This window comes from Lynx canadensis, chromosome X, assembly GCF_007474595.2.
Source record: "Lynx canadensis isolate LIC74 chromosome X, mLynCan4.pri.v2, whole genome shotgun sequence".
NCBI classification, from domain to species: Eukaryota; Metazoa; Chordata; class Mammalia; order Carnivora; family Felidae; genus Lynx; species Lynx canadensis.
The window spans coordinates 84,899,357-84,911,372 of NC_044321.2; positions in this window are offsets into that span (position 1 = coordinate 84,899,357).

The following is a 12,016-nucleotide window of genomic DNA, read 5'->3' on the forward strand; positions in this document are numbered from 1 at the left end:
ATATACACAGGGTAAAGAGATAGGAAGTGACTAGGAGTAAAGTGCAGAAATGGGAACCCTCTTGCACTGTTGGTGGGAATGCAAATGGGTGCAGGCACTCTGGAAAACAGTGTGGAGGTTCCTCAAAAAATTAAAAATAGATCTACCCTATGACTCAGCAATAGCACTACTAGGAATTTACCCAAGGGATACAGGAGTGCTGATACATAGGGGCACTTGTACCCCAGTGTTTATAGCAGCACTTTCAGCAATAGCCAAATCATGGAAAGAGCCTAATTGTCCATCAGCTGATGAATGGATAAAGAAGTTATAGTTTATATATACAATGGAATACTACTTGGAAATGAGAAAGAATGAAATATGGCCTTTTGTAGCAACATGGATGGAACTGGAGAGTGTTAGGCTAAGTGAAATAAGTCATAGAAAGATACTATATGTTTTCACTCTTATGTGGATCCTGAGAAACTTAACAGAAGACCGTGGGGGAGGGGGGAGAAAGTTACAGAGAGGGAAGGAGGCAAACCATAAGAGTCTTAAAAACTGAGAATAAACTGAGGGATGATGGGGGGTGGGAGGGAGGGGAAAGTGGGTGATGGGCATTGAGGAAGGGACCTGTTGGGATGAGCACTCGGTGTTGTATGGAAACCAATTTGCCAATAAATTTCATATCAAAAAAATGTGTATAACATCTTTTTTGAGTGTTGAGTTTGATATGTTCTTTATAGATTTTGGATACTAACCCTTTATCTGATGTGTCATACACACACACACACACACACACACACACACACACATATGTGTGACATATATAAAATGGAATATTACTCAGCCATCGAAAAGAATGAAATCTTGCCATTTGCAGCAACATGCGTGGAGCTAGAGCATACTATGTTAAGTGAAATAAGTCTGTCAGAGAAGGACAAATACCATATGATTTCACTCATATGTGGAATTTAAGAAATAAAACAGATGAACATAGGGAAAGGGGAAAAAAAAGGAGAGAGAAGAAAGCAAACCATAGGAGACTCTTAACTATAGAGAGCAAACTGAGGGTTGATGAGGGAGGTGGGTGGGGGATGGGCTTAATGGGTGATGGGTATTAAGGAGGGCACATGTGATGATCACTAGGTTAACACTTAATTTTACCACATATATTAACATACTAGAATTTAAATAAAAAACTAAAATAAAAAAAAACCCAGAAGTAACAAAAATACTGTTTTGGTTCTTTGTAGATTGGCTCTAAATTGGAGTATTCCTTCAATGTTTAGCCAGCCAGTTTACAACTCTGCCTTAGCCTTATTTCCCATTTGCACAGAGGCTAAAGATTAGTCATAGGTGAAAACTTAGAGTCTCTGAAGTGTTTCTGAGCATGAGTTTATGTCTGAGGATTCACACCATCTTCTAGATCCCTCAGTATACGTAGGAACTTGTCAACGTTCTTATTCCCTGCTTGTACCTCATTCCCAAGCCTCTTCCTAGTCTTTTCAGTCTGTCTGCTAATTTTAATGTCCATTCACTCTTGCCTCAAACAAAGCAGCTTTTTACTACTTTAAAAAAATGCCATCCAACATAAAAACAACAATGAGATACCACCTCCCATCTATTAATTTGGCTACCATTTTTAAATTTTTTTTTTTCAACGTTTATTTATTTTTGGGACAGAGAGAGACAGAGCATGAACGGGGGAGGGGCAGAGAGAGAGGGAGACACAGAATCGAAACAGGCTCCAGGCTCTGAGCCATCAGCCCAGAGCCCGACGCGGGGCTCGAACTCACGGACCGCGAGATCGTGACCTGGCTGAAGTCGGACGCTTAACCGACTGCGCCACCCAGGCGCCCCGGCTACCATTTTTAAAAACAGAAGTAAAAAAGAAAAAAATTGGCAAGAAAGTGGAGTAACTGAAACCCTAAGTATATTGTTGGTAGGAATGTAAAATGGTATAGCCACTGTGGAAAACAGTTTTTCTGGTTCCTCAAAAAATTAAAAATGAATTATCATATGATCCATCAATTACCCTTCTTGTTATATACCCCCCCCAAATTTAAAGTGTTGCCTTTAGAGATATTTGTACATGCATATTCACAACAGCATTATTTGCAATATCTAAAAAGTGGAGGCAATGCAAGTGTCCATTGACAAATGAATGGATAAGCATAATGTAGTATATACATACAATGGAATATTATTCAGCCTTTTAAAATGGAAGGGGATTGTGATGTATGCCAGAACATGGATGAAGTTTTAGGACATTACACTAAGTAAAATGAGTCAATAACAAAAAGGCAATATTGTATGATTCCACTTATATGATATACTTAGAATTGCCAAATTCAGAGATAGAAAGTAGAACAGTGGTTGTCAGGGGTTGGGTAGAGGGAGGAATGGGGAATTATTGTTTATAGACTTTCAATTTTGCAAGATAAGAACACTTCTGGATATGGGTGGGTAGTGATGGCCCCACAATATGAATGTATTTAATACCACTGAACTGTATGCTTAAAAATGGTTAAGATGGCAAATTTTATGTGTATTTTACCACAATAAAAAAAAAAACTGGGGAAAAAATGCTGCCCAGGAGGCCACTCCAGTCCTGAGATCATTTGGGTGAGGTGGGAAAAACAAAACTAATTCTTGAGCTGGTCCCTTAGGGGGCCACCAGGCAGGTCAAAATGCAAAACTACAACTCTTTGAGAAGGTCTGCATTGCCTCCTTTGGCAAACTATAAGCTGGCCATGCCTTGGCTGTTACTGAGCTGTTAATTGGGGGGGTGGTAGGCAGGTAAGTAAAAATGTCGTAACACTCTCTTACTGAAACTCAGGAGCTTCTTCATAAGCACTACCCTGGTTGTTGTAAGCTTTATATCAGATTTCAGAGTTCCAAAAAAAGTTGCTTCTAAAGTTTTTTTCTAGCTTAAGCATTGCATTAGTGGAAGGATTGATCCCTGGCTTTTCCTGCTCTTCCATTTTCACTTTCAAGAGTTTGCTTTTCTCTCTTACTAATATGGAAACTTATTAAAGGGTTTTAAGTCAATTAGTTACAGAATTACAATGTATATTTTTAAAAGATTACTTTCTATGCTCTTTGGAGAATGACTGCAAAGAGGCAAGTGTGGAAGAAAGGACACCAGTTAGAAGGCTTAGGTAGTAGTCCATCCAATTATGGGTTGGTCTAGGATGGATTGGATTAGTAGTAAAGTTTTTTTTTAAATGGGCGATTCTTCATATATTTTTGGACACCACCTCTAGGTAATATCCAGGATTGATTATGGATATATGTGGAAAGTGAGAGGAAAAAAAGGAATGAAGCACATACTTAGAACTTGGGTAGTAGTGTCATTTACCAATGAGAGAAAGTCTAGAAGAATGATGTGTTGGGAAGGTAAATATTCAAGTCTTCTGTTTTGGACATGTTACATTTGAGATGGCCTCAGACATTCAACTGGCCTTGTCAGGGAGTCATCTGGGTTCGAGAATCTGGAGCTTAATACAAAGATCTGAGCTGGAAACAGATTTGGTAGTCATAAGCCTGTAGGTAGTAATATAAAGTTGTGAAACTAGACGATAACTGTTAAGGAGAGAGTAAAGTAAAAAAGGAGCAAGCTAGGGAAGGAGCCCTGGGACACTATAACATTTAGACAAGCAGAGAAGGAACCATAAGGAGACTGAGAATTTATCAGTGAAGCAGGAAGAAAACCAGCATCGTGGTGTTATAGAAGCCAAGAAAATAATGTTTCAAGGAAAAGAAAGTCGTAAACTTCATTGAAGGCAACTGAGAAGTTGAGATATATGAGGACAGAGAAATTACCATTGATTTGGCAAGATGGGGTGGGGGATGTTACCAAAGACATTGTCAAGAGAAGTGCCTTATTGAAGGAGATTTAGGAGAAAATGGAAACAGTGGATACAATGACTATAGGAAACGCCAAGAAATTCTGCTGTAAGGAATAGAGAAATGGAACAATAGCTTGATGAGAATGTGAAGTCATGGAAGGTTGTTTTTTTTTTTTTTAAATAAGTGGGATGTACTAAAATATCCTGATAGAAATGATAGATTGGTGATGCAGAAAGAGTATGATTATATGTGTTAGGTGCTTGAGAAATCAGGGGACTGGAATCCAAAGCAGAAATGAAGGGGATGGCCTTTTATAGAGGCTAGGATACTTCATCCATTGTAATGACAATCTAATATTTATTGAGCTCTTACTATGTACCAGGTACTATTCAAAACACCTTACACATACTCATTTAATAAAACACTGTGAGGTACTTCTTTTGCCCTCATTTATTTTAAAAATTAAAAAAAAATGATGGCAAAGTTTAAATAATTTACTCAAGTTCACACAGCTAGTAAGTGGTAGAGTTGGGATCTGAACACTGGGAGTATGACATTAGATCCCACACCCTTAATCACTATTCTATTTAGTACACAGAGAAAGCTAGAGTGTACTGTAGACACAAATCAGGAGTGTAGACACAAATTAAGTAGATGGTAGATTTGGTTATAAGAAGATGAGAAAGTTCTCATCTAATTGCTTTTATTTTCTCAATGAACTATGAAGCGAGGTCCATATCAATATCTATAGATATGTCTCATTCCTTTTAATGCCAACATACTTCATCAAATAGTTGTACCACAATATGGTTATTTAACTAATCAGTTCCCTCTTGATGAACTTTTGTTTCCAGGTTTTTGCTATTACAATGCTGCAATGAATATTCCTGTGCATCAATCCCTGAGCATATATAAAAATATTTCTGTATAATGGATTTCTAGAAGATTTTCTAGATCTTCACAATTAATATTTATTTTTGAGAGAGCGAGTACATGCGCACACAACACACACACAAGCAGGGAAGGGGCAAAGAGAGGAGACAGAGAATCCCAAATAGGCTCCATGCTGTCAGCATTATCAGTGCAGAGCCTGACGCGTGGATTGAACTCACCAACCGTGAAATCAAGACCTGGGCCAAAACAAAGAGTCAGCACTTAACAGAGTGAGCCACCTAGGAGGCCCTCACAACTATTTTCAATAGACATGGCCAAATTGTCCTCCCAAAAGGTTACACTTATTTATACTCTCACCCAAAGTGTATGAAAGTGTCTATTTTCTATACCCTTGGAAACATTTGCTGTTATCAATCTTTATAATATTTGACATAGGTCTTCGTTTCAAATACTATTTTTCCAGTCAAGTGAACTAGGGCTTCGTGTAGAAATGGTTGATTCCAGCACTCAGATAGGGGAAAAAAACCAAGATGAGTCTGGAACAACTTGTAGTGCCAGAAAGAAGGAAGTAGTCAAAAAATAGAGACATGTCAAAATGACAAAGAAGCTCTGAATGGCCAAAGTTGAAACAATTTGAGAGGCTTCCAGGAAGATGGCGGCGTAGGAGGACACTGGGCTGACCACGTCCTGCGGCTCACTTAGATTCCACCCACACCTGCCTAGATAACCCAGGAAATCGCCAGAAGACTAGTAGAATGGATTCTCTGGAGCCAAGCATAGACAAGAGGTCCACGGAAGAGGGTAGGAGGGGCAGAGAGGCGGTGTGCATACACGGACTGGTGGGAGGGAGCCGGGGTGGAGGGGCAGCCCGCCAGCAAAGCAGAGCCCCCGAGTCTGGCTTGCAAAAGCAGAAGGGCCGGACAGAGTGTGTTCTGACAGCAAGAGGGACTTAACATCTGGAAGGTTATAAGTTAACAGATCTGCTCGGAGAACGGGAGGGGTGGAGAACAACAGGAGGGAGAGTTGCTGAGCCCCGGACAACAGAGCGCAACTTGGCGGGGAACAAAGGCGCTTGCCAGCACCATCTCCCTCGCCCATCCCCCAGCCAAAATCCCAAAGGGAACCAGTTCCTATCACTGAACTTGCTTGCACCGCGCAAACACCCAACTCTGTGCTTCTGCGGATCCATCCCTCCAGCGGGTCTGACTCATTCCTGGTGCCACAGGGACTCTCCCGAAGCGGATCAATGAAGGATAAGTGAGCTGAGCCTGCCCCTCCCGCCCCCGTGCACCTTGCCGATCCACCCCAGCTAATATGCCAGATCCCCAGCACCACAAGCCTGGCAGTGTGCAAGTAGCCCAAATGGGCCATGCCACCCCACAGTGAATCCCGCCCCTAGGAGAGGGGAAGAGAAGGTACACACCAATCTGACTGTGGCCCCAGCGGTGGGCTGGGGGCAGACATCAGGTCTGACTGCGGCCCCGCCCGCCAACGCAAGTTATTCAAGACAGCACAGGGGAAGTGCCCTGCAGTTCCTCACCACTCCAGGAACTATCCAAAATGACAAAACCGAAGAATTCCCCTCAAAAAAACCTCCAGGAAATAACAACAGCTAACGAACTGGTCAAAAACGATTTAAACAATATAACAGAAAGTGAATTTAGATTAATAGTCATAAAATTAATCGCTGGGCTTGAAAACAGTATACAGGACAGCAGAGAATCTATTGCTACAGAGATCAAAGGACTAAGGAACAGCCAGGAGGAGCTAAAAAATACTATTAATGAGCTGCAAAACAAAATGGAGACGACCACAGCTCGCATTGAAGAGGCAGAGGAGAGAATAGGTGAACTAGAAGATAAAATTATGGAAAAAGAAGAAGCTGAGAAAAAGAGAGATAAAAAAATCCAGGAGTATGAGGGGAAAATTAGAGAACTAAGTGATGCACTAAAGAGAAATAATCTACGCACAATTGGTATTCCAGAGGAGGAAGAGAGAGGGAAAGGTGCTGAAGGTGCACTTGAAGAAACACAGCTGAGAACTTCCCTGATCTGGGGAAGGAAAAAGGCATTGAAATCCAAGAGGCACAGAGAACTCCCTTCAGACGTAACTTGAATTGATCTTCTGCATGACATATCATAGTGAAACTGGCAAAATACAAGGATAAAGAGAAAATTCTGAAAGCAGCTAGGGATAAATGTGCTCTAACATATACAGGGAGACCGATAAGACTCGTGATGGATCTCTCTACTGAAACTTGGCAGGCCAGAAATGAATGGCAGGAAATCTTCAATGTGATGAATAGAAAAAATATGCAGCCGAGAATCCTCTATCCAGCACATGTGTCATTTAGAATAGAAGGAGAGATAAAGGTCTTCCCAAACAAACAAAAACTGAAGGAATTTGTCACCACTAAACCAGCCCTACAAGAGATCCTAAGGGGGATCCTGTGACACAAAGTACCAGAGACCTCGCTACAAAATATGAAACCTACAGACATCACAATGACTCTAAACCCATATCTTTCTATAATAACATTGAGTGTAAATGGACTAAACGCGCCAACCGAAAGATATAGGGTATCAGAATGAATAAAAAAAAAAAACAAGACCCATCTATTTCCTGTCTATAAGAGACTCATTTTAGACCTGAGGACACTTTCAGATTGAAAGTGAGGGGATGGAGAACTATTTATCATGCTACTGGAAGTCAAAAGAGAGCTGGAGTAGCCATACTTATATCAGACAAACTAGACTTTAAATTAAAGGCTGTAACAAGAGATAGAGAAGGGCATTATACAATAATTACAAGGTCTAACCATCAAGAGGAATTAACAATTATAAATGTCTATGCGCCAAATACGGGAGCCCCCAAATATATAAAACAATTACAAACATAAGCAACCTTATTGACAAGAATGTGGTAATTGCAGGGGACTTTAATACCCTACTTACAACAATGGATAGATCATCTAGAAACATGGTCAATAAAGAAACAAGGGCCCTGAATGATACATTGGATCAGATGGACTTGACAGATATATTTAGAACTCTGTATCCCAAAGCAACAGAATATACTTTCTTCTCAAGTGCACATGGAATGTTCTCTAAGATAGATCATACACTGGGTCACAAAACAGCCCTTCATAAGTATACAAGAATTGAGATCATACCATGCATACTTTCAGAACACAATGCTATGAAGCTTGAAATCAACCACAGGAAAAAGTCTGGAAAACCTCCAAAAGCATGGAGGTTAAAGAACACCCTACTAAAGAATGAAAGGGTCAACTAGGCAATTAGAGAAGAAATTAAAAAATATATGGAAACAAACGAAAATGAAAATACAACAATCCAAATGCTTTGGGACGCAGCGAAGGCAGTCCTGAGAGGAAAATACATTGCAATCCAGGCCTATCTCAAGAAACAAGAAAAATCCCAAATACAAAAACTAACAGCACACCTAAAGGAATAAGAAGCAGAGCAGCAAAGACACCCCAAACCCAGCAGAGGAAAGAAATAATAAAGATCAGAGCAGAAATGAACAATATAGAATCTAAAAAAACTGGAGAGCAGATCAATGAAACCAAGAGCTGGTTTTTTGAAAAAATACACAAAATTGATAAACCTCTAGTCAGGCTTCTCAAAAAGAAAAGGGAGATGAGCCAAATAGATAAAATCATGAATGAAAATGGAATGATTACAAACAATCCCTCAGAAATACAAGCAATTATCAGGGAATACTATGAAAAATTATATGCCAACAAACTGGACAACCTGGAAGAAATGGACAAATTCCTAAACACCCATATACTTTCAAAACTCAAACTGGAGGAAATAGAAAGCTTGAACAGACCCATAACCAGCGAAGAAATTGAATCAGTTATCAAAAATCTCCCAACAAATAAGAGTCCAGGACCAGATGGCTTCCCAGGGGAATTCTACCAGACATTTAAAGCAGAGATAATACCTATCCTTCTCAAGCTATTCCAAAAAATAGAAAGGGAAGGAAAACTTCCAGACTCATTCTATGAAGCCAATATTACTTTGGTTCCTAAACCAGACAGAGATCCAGCAAAAAAAGAGAACTACAGGCCAATATCCCTGATGAATATGAATGCAAAAATTCTCAATAAGATACTAGCAAATCGAATTCAACAGCATATAAAAAGAATCATTCACCATGATCAAGTGGGATTCATCCCTGGGATGCAGGGCTGGTTCAACATTCGCAAATCAATCAACGTGATACATCACATTAATAAAAGAAAAGATAAGAACCATATGATCCTGTCAATCGATGCAGAAAATGCATTTGAAAAAATTCAGCATCGGTCCTTAATAAAAACCCTCGAGAAAGTCGGGATAGAAGGAACATACTTAAACATCATAAAAGCCATTTATGAAAAGCCCACAGCTAATATCATCCTCAATGGGGAAAAACTGAGAGCTTTCCCCCTGAGATCAGGAACACGACAAGGATGTCCACTCTCACCGCTGTTGTTTAACATAGTGCTGGAAGTGCTAGCATCATCAATCAGACAACAAAAGGAAATCCAAGGCATCAAAATAGGCAAAGATGAAGTCAAGCTTTCACTTTTTGCAGATGACATGATATTATACATGGAAAATCCGACAGACTCCACCAAAAGTCTGCTAGAACTGATACATGAATTCAGTAAAGTCGCAGGATACAAAATCAATGTACAGAAATCAGTTCCATTCTTATCCACTAATAATGAAGCAACAGAAAGACAAATAAAGAAACTGATCCCATTCACAATTGCACCTAGAGAAGCATAAAATACCTAGGAATAAATCTAACCAAAGATGTACAAGATCTGTATGCTGAAAACTATAGAAAGCTTATGAAGGAAATTGAAGAAGATATAAAGAAATGGAAAAACATTCTGTGCTCATGGGTTGGAAGAATAAATAGTTAAAATGTCAATACTACCCAAAGCTATCTACACATTCAATGCATTCCCAATCAAAATTGTACCAGCGTTCTTCTCAAAGCTAGAACAAGCAATCCTAAAATTCATATGGAACCACAAAAGGCCCCGAATAGCCAAAGGAATTTTGAAGAAGAAGACCAAAGCAGGAGGCATCACAATCCCAGACTTTAGCCTCTACTACAAAGCTGTAATCATCAAGACAGCATGGTATTGGCACAAAAACAGACACAGAGACCAATGGTATAGAATAGAAACCCCAGAACTAGACCCACAGAAGTATGGCCAACTAATCTTTGACAAAGCAGGAAAGGATATCCAATGGAAAAAAGACAGTGTCTTTAACAAATGGTGCTGGGAGAACTGGACAGAAACATGCAGAAGAATGAAACTAGACCACGTTCTTACACCATTCCAAGAATAAACTCAAAATGGATAAAGGACCTGAATGTGAGACAGGAAACCATCAAAACACTAGAGGAGAAAGCAGGAAAAGACCTCTCTGACCTCAGCTGCAGCAATTTCTTACTTGACACATCCCCAAGGGCAAGGGAATTAAAAGCAAAAATGAACTATGGGACTTCATGAAGATAAAAAGCCTCTGCACAGCAAAGGAAACAATCAACAAAACTAAAAGGCAACCAATGGAATGGGAAAAGATATTTGCAAATGACATATCGGACAAAGAGCTAGTATCCAAAATCTATAAAGAGCTCACCAAACTCCACACCCAAAAAACAAATAATCCAGTGAAGAAATGGGCAGAAAACATGAATAGACACTTCTCTAAAGAAGATATCCGGATGGCCAACAGGCCCATGAAAAGATGCTCAACGTCGCTCATCAGGGAAATACAAATCACAACCACACTCAGATATGACCTCACGCCAGTCAGAGTGGCTAAAATGAACAAATCAGGAGACTATAGATGCTGGAGAGGATGTGGAGAAACAGGAACCCTCTTGCACTGTTGGTGGGAATGCAAACTGGTACAGCCGCTCTGGAAAACAGTGTGGAGGTTTCTCAAAAAATTAAAAATAGACCTACCCTATGACCCAGCAGTAGCACTGCTAGGAATTTACCCAAGGGATACAGGAGTACTGATGCATAGGGGCACTTGTACCCCAATGTTTATAGCAGCACTCTCAACAATAGCCAAAATGTGGAAAAAGCCTAAATGTCCATCAACTGATGAACGGATAAAGAAATTGTGGTTTATAAACACAATGGAGTACTATGTGGCAATGAGAAAGAGTGAAATATGGCCCTTTGTAGCAACGTGGATGGAACTGGAGAGTGTGATGCTAAGTGAAATAAGCCATACAGAGAAAGACAGATACCATATGTTTTCACTGTTATGTGGATCCTGAGAAACTTAACAGAAACCCATGGGGGATGGAAAGGAAAAAAAAAAGTGGTTAGAGTGGGAGAGAGCCAAAGCATAAGAGACTCTTAAAAACTGAGAACAAACTGAGGGTTGATGGGGGGTGGGAGGGAGGGAAGGGTAGGTGATGGGCATTGAAGAGGGCATCTTTTGGGATGAGCACTGGGTGTTGTGTGGAAACCAATTTGACAATAAATTTCATACATTAAAAAAAAAGTTGAAACAATTTGAACAAAATAATGATGGTATTAAGTTATTAAGTCAGAATAAAATAAACATCCATTAGTCCATGGTGATATAAACAAATCAGTAAATAAATAGGGGAGATGGTTATTTTTCCTTATAGAATTTCAATTAATACATATAGAAGCAATGAAAGAAATAAAAATCACTATTAGTAAACCCCATAGTAGTAACCGTTACCATCAAGAACAACTGATAAATACTAAAACTAGTGGACACAAGTATGATGAGAAACAGGATATTTGAATGGTCTCAATGTATCTTCCTACAAGATATTTATTAATTATAAAGAAGAAAATAGTAACTGTACAGTGAAGCATAGGAAACACCTTAAACCAAGTGATTGAGGTTAATAACACCAGTATTAAGACATAACAGCATTAGCTATCTTCTGATATGATGCACTAAAAAGGGTACATCACTTCTGTCGTATTCTTACCAAAAACACATAACCTGAGTCTAATCATAGGAAATTATCCGACAAACCCCAATTAGGGACATTTTACAAAATAACTGCAATAAATAATAAATGCAATGTAGGATACTGGATTTGAACCTGGATCATAAAAACACATTAGTGGGACAAATGGAAAAAATCAAATAAGGTCTGAAATTAGTCAATAGTACTGTGTCAATATTATTTTCTTGGTTTTTGAGAATTGTACTATGATTATAATAAAGTGTTAACACTAGGGGAGGCTGGGTGA